The sequence below is a fragment of the Staurois parvus genome, unplaced genomic scaffold (assembly GCF_062004578.1).
Source record: "Staurois parvus isolate SC_StPar_1 unplaced genomic scaffold, SC_StPar_1.0 ptg000140l, whole genome shotgun sequence".
Classification (NCBI taxonomy): Eukaryota; Metazoa; Chordata; class Amphibia; order Anura; family Ranidae; genus Staurois; species Staurois parvus.
This window is the reverse complement of record NW_028317936.1, coordinates 1,937,279-1,945,065: the sequence shown is the minus strand read 5'-3', so window position 1 is coordinate 1,945,065 and position 7,787 is coordinate 1,937,279. Positions and strand designations below refer to the sequence as shown.

Below are 7,787 nucleotides of genomic sequence, written 5' to 3'. Positions count from 1 at the left end.
ACCACGCCTAGGGAGAGTAGCAACAGTGCTAAACTTTCTCCATTTGTAGACAGTCTGTCTTACCATGGACACATGAACATCAAGGCTCAAGGAGATACTTTTGTAACCCTTTCCAGCTTCATGCAAGTCAACAATTCTTGATCGTAGGTCTTCTGAGAGCTCTTTTCTGCGATGCATGGTTCACATCAGACAGTGCTTCTTGAAACCAGTAAACCCAAAACAGGTGTGTGTTTTTTTAAGGGCAGGACAGCTGTCAGCAACACATCCAATATCATCACACTGATTGGAGTCAAGGTTGGCTCACTCCTGGCTCCAATTAGCTCTGGGAGAAGTCATTAAGCTAGGGCCTCACATACTTTTTCCTCCCTGCACTGTGAATGTTTACATGTTATGTGCAATTAAACCATGGCAACATCTAATGTTTGTGTAGTATTATGCTCAGCAGACTGTGTTCTTCTATTGTTGTGACTTAGATGACGTTCAGTGCACATTTTATGCCCAATTCATGCAAAACTCCACGTAATCCCAAGGGGTTCACATACTTTTTCTTGCAACTGTATATATATACACACACATACATACATGTACATACATACACACACACATATATTTATATACTTATAGTATATACTGCATGTACACACACGCAGACATCTATGAGCTCAAGCAGCACACTGCTCCCTTCTAATTATAAGTATGATCTCCAGCCATTAAACAGTTAAATTCAAACCTCTGGATGTAAAGATAACTGTCACTTTTTCCCCTGCAGGCTGAAACCAAGCGGGGCTTTAGGCTCCATGCACACGGGGCGTTTTAATAATGCCGGTAACGTTAGCTGTGTAGTCACGTTAAAAACGGGAGTGTTCAGCGGTTTTTCACGTTTTAGCGTTTTGTTTTTTTTAAAAAAAGTCCAAAAACACCGGTTTGTGGCTATTTACCGTGTTTTGCCACATTTTTACAGCTAGAAAACTCCTCTAGAAACCCGCTAGTTCTGGGTTTTTTCTCCAGCCATTCCAGTCTATGTGTGAACAGACACATAGGATAACATGCTGGGGGGTTACCTGCTGTAGAAAAAACTGTCAATAGCCCAAAAACATCCGCTGTAAAAACGCCCCGTGTTGTGAACTGTCAGTGTGGCCCATTGTTGCACCCATGTAATGTAATATATCTGATCCCTGCTAATAGAAGTATATGATAAGCTTACCGTCTACCCATGCGTTGTCCTTACTGGCCGATCCGATGAATACGGCCAAAAAAATGTACGCGAAAAACAGGTAAAGTCTCATTGTGACTCCCAAACAACAAACTAGATGCACACTCCTCTCCCTCCCAATGTGATCTGGCAGTTCAGAGAGCTAGGTCATGTAACTGATGGGCACTGTGATGTCATCAGTCACATGACCAGGCTTCCAGGTTGCTACCATGCCCATGGAGAGGGGGGGGGGGGTGTATATAAATAGTTGTTAATTAAAAAGAAATAAATGTTAATAAATAATAATTGTTAATAAACATAATAAACAATTAATTCTTATTTTTTAAAAAAACTTATTTGTCAATTAATAAAATAATATTATATCATTCATTGTTTATATTTAAAAAAATACAGAATTAATTGATAATGAAATAATAATACATAATTAATTGAGTGTTTAAAAATATGTTTTTAAATGTTAATAAAATAATACATAATTGTTAAATAAAAATAAAAAAGACATCATTAATTGTAAATCAAGAAAATAACATTAGATCATGAATAAGTCAATTGTGCATTCCATTGGGAACCAAGCCGTGCGATGATTTGATTGTCAGCAGATTTAGGAGAAGGAAGCTCGTTTTACCGACACACCCGGAACCATTCCCCTTCCGTAAACCCGGGGTTATTAATAGTAGTTTTAGGGACGGTGCCCCTAACCAAGATGGCCGCCGAGCAACTTCCTGAACCGGGAGCCTAAGATTGGCCGATGCCATGGAGACAGGAAGGAAACGACTTGCTGTTTACATGAGAGGCAGAGCGAGGGTGGGGTATGTACAATTGTGGGGTCCTGGTTGTACCTAATATTGGTGGGTCCTGTTTGTATATAATATTGTGGGGTCCTGGTTGTACCTAATATTGGGGGTCCTTGCTGTCTATAATAGGGATTCTTAGCTGTATGTACTATTGGGGGGTCCTGACTGTACCTAATATTGGAGTGTGTTGGCTGTATATAATATTTGGGGTCCTTATTGTATATAATATTGGGGGTCCTGGCTGCATATAATATTGGGGGTCCTGGCTGTATATAGTATTTGGGGTCCTAACTGCATATAGTATTGGGGGGGTCCTGGTTATATATAATATTGGGGGTCCTGGCTGTATATAGTATTGGGGGTCCTGGCTGCATATAGTATTGGGGGGTCCTGCTTGTATATTGTATTGGGGGGTCCTGGCTGTATATAGTATTGGGGGGGGGTCCTGGTTGTATATAGTATTGGGGGTCCTGGCTGTATATAGTATTGGGGGGTCCTGGTTGTATATAGTATTGGGGGGTCCTGGCTGTATATAGTATTGGGGGTCCTTACTGTATATAATATTGGGGGTCCTGGCTGTATATAATATTGGGGGTCCTGGTTGTATATAGTATTGGGGGTCCTGGCTGCATATAGTTTTGGATGGTCCTGGTTGTATATAATATTGGGGGTCCTGGCTGTATATAGTATTGGGGGGTCCTGGCTGTATATAGTATTTGGGGTCCTGGCTGCATATAGTATTGGGGGGTCTTGGTTGTATATAATATTGGGGGTCCTGGCTGTATATAGTATTGGGGGGTCCTGGTTGTATATAGCATTGGAGGGTCCTGGCTGTATATAGTATTGGGGGGTCCTGGCTGTATATAGTATTGGGGGGTCCTGGCTGTATATAGTATTGGGGGGTCCTGGCTGAATATAGTATTGGGGGGTCCTGGCTGTATATAGTATTTGGGTATATATAAAAAATTGTGCAGTGTTGAGGTAATAGAATAGAATACACATAAAACCTAATGTGTCAAATAAACGGACTCAGAAATGTAAACATATGTAGTCCCAACTAAAATAATACATATAAAACGGTAAGGACAGGATATATGTGTGACCAAGGTGACCTATGCTAGTCCAGATATGGTGTTATCCCAAAATCCAAGTGAGCGGCAAGCATACGGTTAAAGTGCGCACTCACCAGATACGCATAGAATATGCGCAATAAGCCAATGCAGATCCACCCGGAGTCCCTCTTAAGGATGGTATAGGAGATGACAGCTCAGGGTGGGTGGTTACACGTCAAGGTAGGTGCTGTGTCTGGAAGATCCCTTTAGGGATAAGGACGCAGCCACTTCTGGGTAATGGAATGGTCACCATAGGGGGAGGGTGGCTCTGGGGAATTAAAAGCTCACCAAAGAGCAACAAAAGGAAATGCCCATAGTGTAGTATGTTAACAATCCAAATAAATGTATTAAATGTGTATAAAGTGTGAACATACATGCGGCAAAATCCTCGTATGGATACAACAATCAGCCTATAAGGCTGCTATGAGCACTGACCAGCTGGTGTATGATGGTGACCGCCGGACCTCCCCGATCCGGGGCGTAACGTCAGGGCGTGCAGGCTTCCTCCAAGACGTGTTTCGTACAAGGAGTACGTCATCAGTTGGGGTATGCCATTTACTACATTTAATTTACATTTAATATTTGGGGTCCTGGCTGTATATAATATTGGGGGTCCTGGCTGTATATAATATTGGGGGGTCCTGGCTGTATATAATATTGGGGAGTCCTGGCTGTGTATAGTATTGGAGGGTCCTGGTTGTGTATAATATTGGGGGTCCTGGCTGTATATATTTGGGGTCCTGGCTGTATATAGTATTGGAGGGTCCTGGTTGTGTATAATATTGGGGGTCCTGGCTGTATATATTTGGGGTCCTGGCTGTATATAGTATTGGGGGGTCCTGGTTGTATATAGTATTGGGGGTCTTGGCTGTATATAGTATTGGGGGGTCCTGGCTGTATATAGTATTGGGGAGTCCTGGCTGTATATATTTGGGGTCCTGGCAGTATATAGTATTGGAGGGTCCTGGTTGTGTATAATATTGGGGGTCCTGGCTGTATATATTTGGGGTCCTGGTTGTATATAATATTGGGGGTCCTGGCTGTATATATTTGGGGTCCTGGCTGTATATAGTATTGGGGGGTCCTGGTTGTATATAATATTGGGGGTCCTGGCTGTATAAAGTATTGGGGGGTCCTGGCTGTATATATTTGGGGTCCTGGCTGTATATAGTATTGGAGGGTCCTGGTTGTGTATAATATTGGGGGTCCTGGCTCTATATAGTATTGGGGGTCCTGGTTGTATATAATATTAGGGGTCCTGGCTGTATATAGTATTTGGGTATCTTAGCTGTATATACCTCCCTGTTACAGGAAGTGAAAAAATAATTGATCTGCTGGCAGGATCAACAGACAAGAAAACTATGATATGGGGAGTCAGAAAAACAAAGACTGCAGTGTGAATGTTAGGGTCGGGATGTATTTTGTACAGTTTAAAGAAGAGTTTGACATTACAGTTCAGACTCTCCCCTCTAACACCCCCTCCCCCCACTGCATGACACCCCACCTTTATATATTTTATATATACAAATTTTAAATATATATACAGTATACACACACCTATATACTGTGTGTGTATATATATATTAGGGCAGCACAGTGGCTAAATGGTTAGCACTTCCGCCTGGCAGTACTCGGGTCGCTGGTTTGAATCCCAACCCTGGCACCACCTGCCTGGAGTTTGCATGTTCTTCCTGTGACTGCGTGGGTTTCCTCCGGGTACTCCAGTTTCCTCCCACACTCCAAAAAGACATGCTGGTAGGTTAATTGCCTCCTGTCTAAATTGTCCCTAGTATGTGTAAGTATGAATGTAAGTTAGGGACCTTAGATTGTACACCCCTTGAGGGTTAGGGACTGATGTGAATGTACAATATATATCTAAAAGCGCTTTGTAAGTTGACAGCGTTATATAAGTACCTGAAATAAATATATATATGTGAGTGTGTATATATAGATTGTAAGCAGGTTAGGGCCCTCCTAACCCACTTGTATTGAACTGTACCTTTGCTGTATTGTCTCCCTTAATATTGTAAAGTGCTGAGCAAACTGTTGGCGCTATAGAAATCCTGTATTATAATTATATATACACCCATATATTTATATACATATAGTATATACTGCATGTACAGACATCTATGAGCTCAAGCAGCACACTGCTCCCTTCTAATTATAAGTATGATCTCCAGCCATTAAACAGTTAAATTCAAACCTCTGGATGTAAAGACAACTGTCACTTTTTCCCCTGCAAGCTGAAACCAGGCGGAGTTTTAGGCTCCATGCACACGGGGCGTATTAATAATGCTGGTAACGTTAGCTGTGTAGTCACGTTATAAATGGGAGTTTTTCACTTTTTAGCGTTTTGTTTTTTTTCACCAAAGAAAACCCTTTTTTTTGGTCAATAAAGTCCAAAAACACCAGTTTGTGGCAATTTACCATGTTTTGCCACATTTTTACAGCTAAAAAACTCCTCTAGAAACCCGCTAGTACTGGGTTTTTTCCAGTCATTCCTGTGTGTGTGTGTAATTGTTAATTAAAAATAAATAAATGTTAATAAATAATAATTCATTGTTAATAAACTGATAATACACAATTAATTCTTATTTTATTAATTGACCAATATGTTTTTTTTTAAATATTACATCATTAATTGTTTATATAAAAAAATACAGATTTAATTGATAATTACTTAAATAATAATACATAATTAATTGATCGTTTAAAAAATATTTATTTAAACGTTAATAAAATACATAATTGTTAAATAAAATAAAAAAATCCTTAATTGTAAATCAATTAAAATAATATTAGATCATGAATAAATCAATTTTGCATTCCGTTGGGAACCAAGCCGCCCGATGATTTGATTGTCAGCAGATTTAGGAGAGAAGGAAGCTCATTTGCCGGCACACCCGGAACCATTCCCCTCCTCCTTTAAGCCTTGGAGTGTGAGCCAGAGCTCAGGGAAAGTTTCCAATCCCCCTAGCTAAAAGTTGTCTACACAAATCCCCAACCCAGGAACTGGCTTATCAACTGCTGCCAGGGGGTGCTAGATACAAGGTCATCATTCCAGTAGCCTGGAAAACAAGAAGTGGGGACACTGGCTCGAGCAGGGGACTGGTGGTGGTCAGGAGAAGGAGTGTCCGCTTGCCGGTAGTGGTGCTGGGTCTGCACTATGCATCGGGAAAACCCATGACTGGGCTATGCTTGGGCCGGTTGGGTAGTCGGCCTCTGATGGACCCCCACTGAACCACTGTATTGGGGACCTCAGACATCTCTTGCATAGTAGTCATGTAGTCCCCTACAAAGGCCTTTTGTCCTTGGAGTGTGAGCCAGAGCTCAGGGAAGGTTTCCAATTCCCTTAACTAAAATCTGTCTGAGCAGGCGAACAAAATAGATTCTTCATGAATAGAGACATGGCTTTATCTGGACTATATACAATTAGTATTTTAAAAAAATGCAACTAGCCTCAGATCACACCGATGACATTAGTTTTCCCCCAAACTGTTACCGTAAGGCTAGGTTCACACTAATGTGGCTCTGCGAACCACGTTTGGTACAGGCACAGCAGTCTATTCATTTGAATGGGCTGCTGTGCCTCCTAAAATGCAGGGAAAAGGTTCCAGCTCCATTTTTAGAACCGCAGTCCACCAGGGAACTGCAAGTGCAGTGCAGTTCCCAGTGCGGGAGCGATTTCCAGTGTGTGCAGCATGCCATTAGGATTAATAGCACCCGCACACATCCAGCGCAATTTTCTGTGTGGGTGATCACAGCTAAAGGAACAGGTACCTAATCTAAAATTAAGTAAAATTTAAAAAATACACAAGTAAACGCCTAGACAGGCACTAGCTTTATTAGTAATACTAACAATTACATACACGATGTCAAGTCAATGTTGACCCACACCTATCCAATGGAAGGCAAAAGACCCTTCTGGGGCATAGCTCCAGAAAATTCCTTCCTGGCCCCCTAAGGCAACTTGACCATCCCTTGGATCTACAGTCCGTCTTGTCAACCAGAGGAAGGCGAAAACACCTAAAGTATAGACCCAATAGGGAAAAAATTCCTTTTGACCAGTAAGGCCATCAGATTACTTTTTGGATCTATAATTCACATCGTTATAACTTGCAGTGACTCCATTGGTAGCAATAAAATAGGATATTGCGCTCCTTACAGCAGGGCTTTGAAGATAATCATTATTCTTGAAAAATATTCACGCTGCCTTCCCACCTCAATTTTTACAGACTGCAGTTAAAATACAAAAACATTTTTGAATGAACCCTCTCCACATTGCTATACACTCTAGCAAACTTTGCATAAAAACAGATTTTTAGATCACATACATTGCAATACATGTTTAAGCTGGCCAACTGCGTCAAAGTAATCCCTCTCTGGCCAGTCCCTACAAAATCAAAATACTTACGGTACTTGCTTATTGCATTCTTCAATGGATATAGTGGCACTACGGGGAAATGGGCACAAGTTGTAAAAGAGCTACAGGTTCGAGTCTGGTCAATGACCTGCACTATGCAATAGGAATAAGATATACCTGTGCTCAAATCCCAATAGTTTATAAATATCTATAACCTGGTTGGTTGGTGCTAAAGAGGTGTGCCACGTTAGCACCAAAAATTCGAAATACCTCCCCAAAACTGCTACTATTCCCCTTTCTAG

General features: G+C 41.2%; 1 long non-coding RNA gene across 1 annotated transcript in view; it reads left to right on the top strand.

The window, feature by feature from the left end:
- The first annotated feature begins 1,927 nt into the window (after positions 1 to 1,927).
- The window catches only part of LOC149465217 (uncharacterized), a 242,689-nt gene continuing 236,829 nt past the window's right edge, over positions 1,928 to 7,787 (top strand). Inside the window, exon 1 of the long non-coding RNA XR_016312236.1 lies at positions 1,928 to 2,022. This is a non-coding gene — a long non-coding RNA (uncharacterized LOC149465217). The remainder of the gene's footprint in view (positions 2,023 to 7,787) is intronic.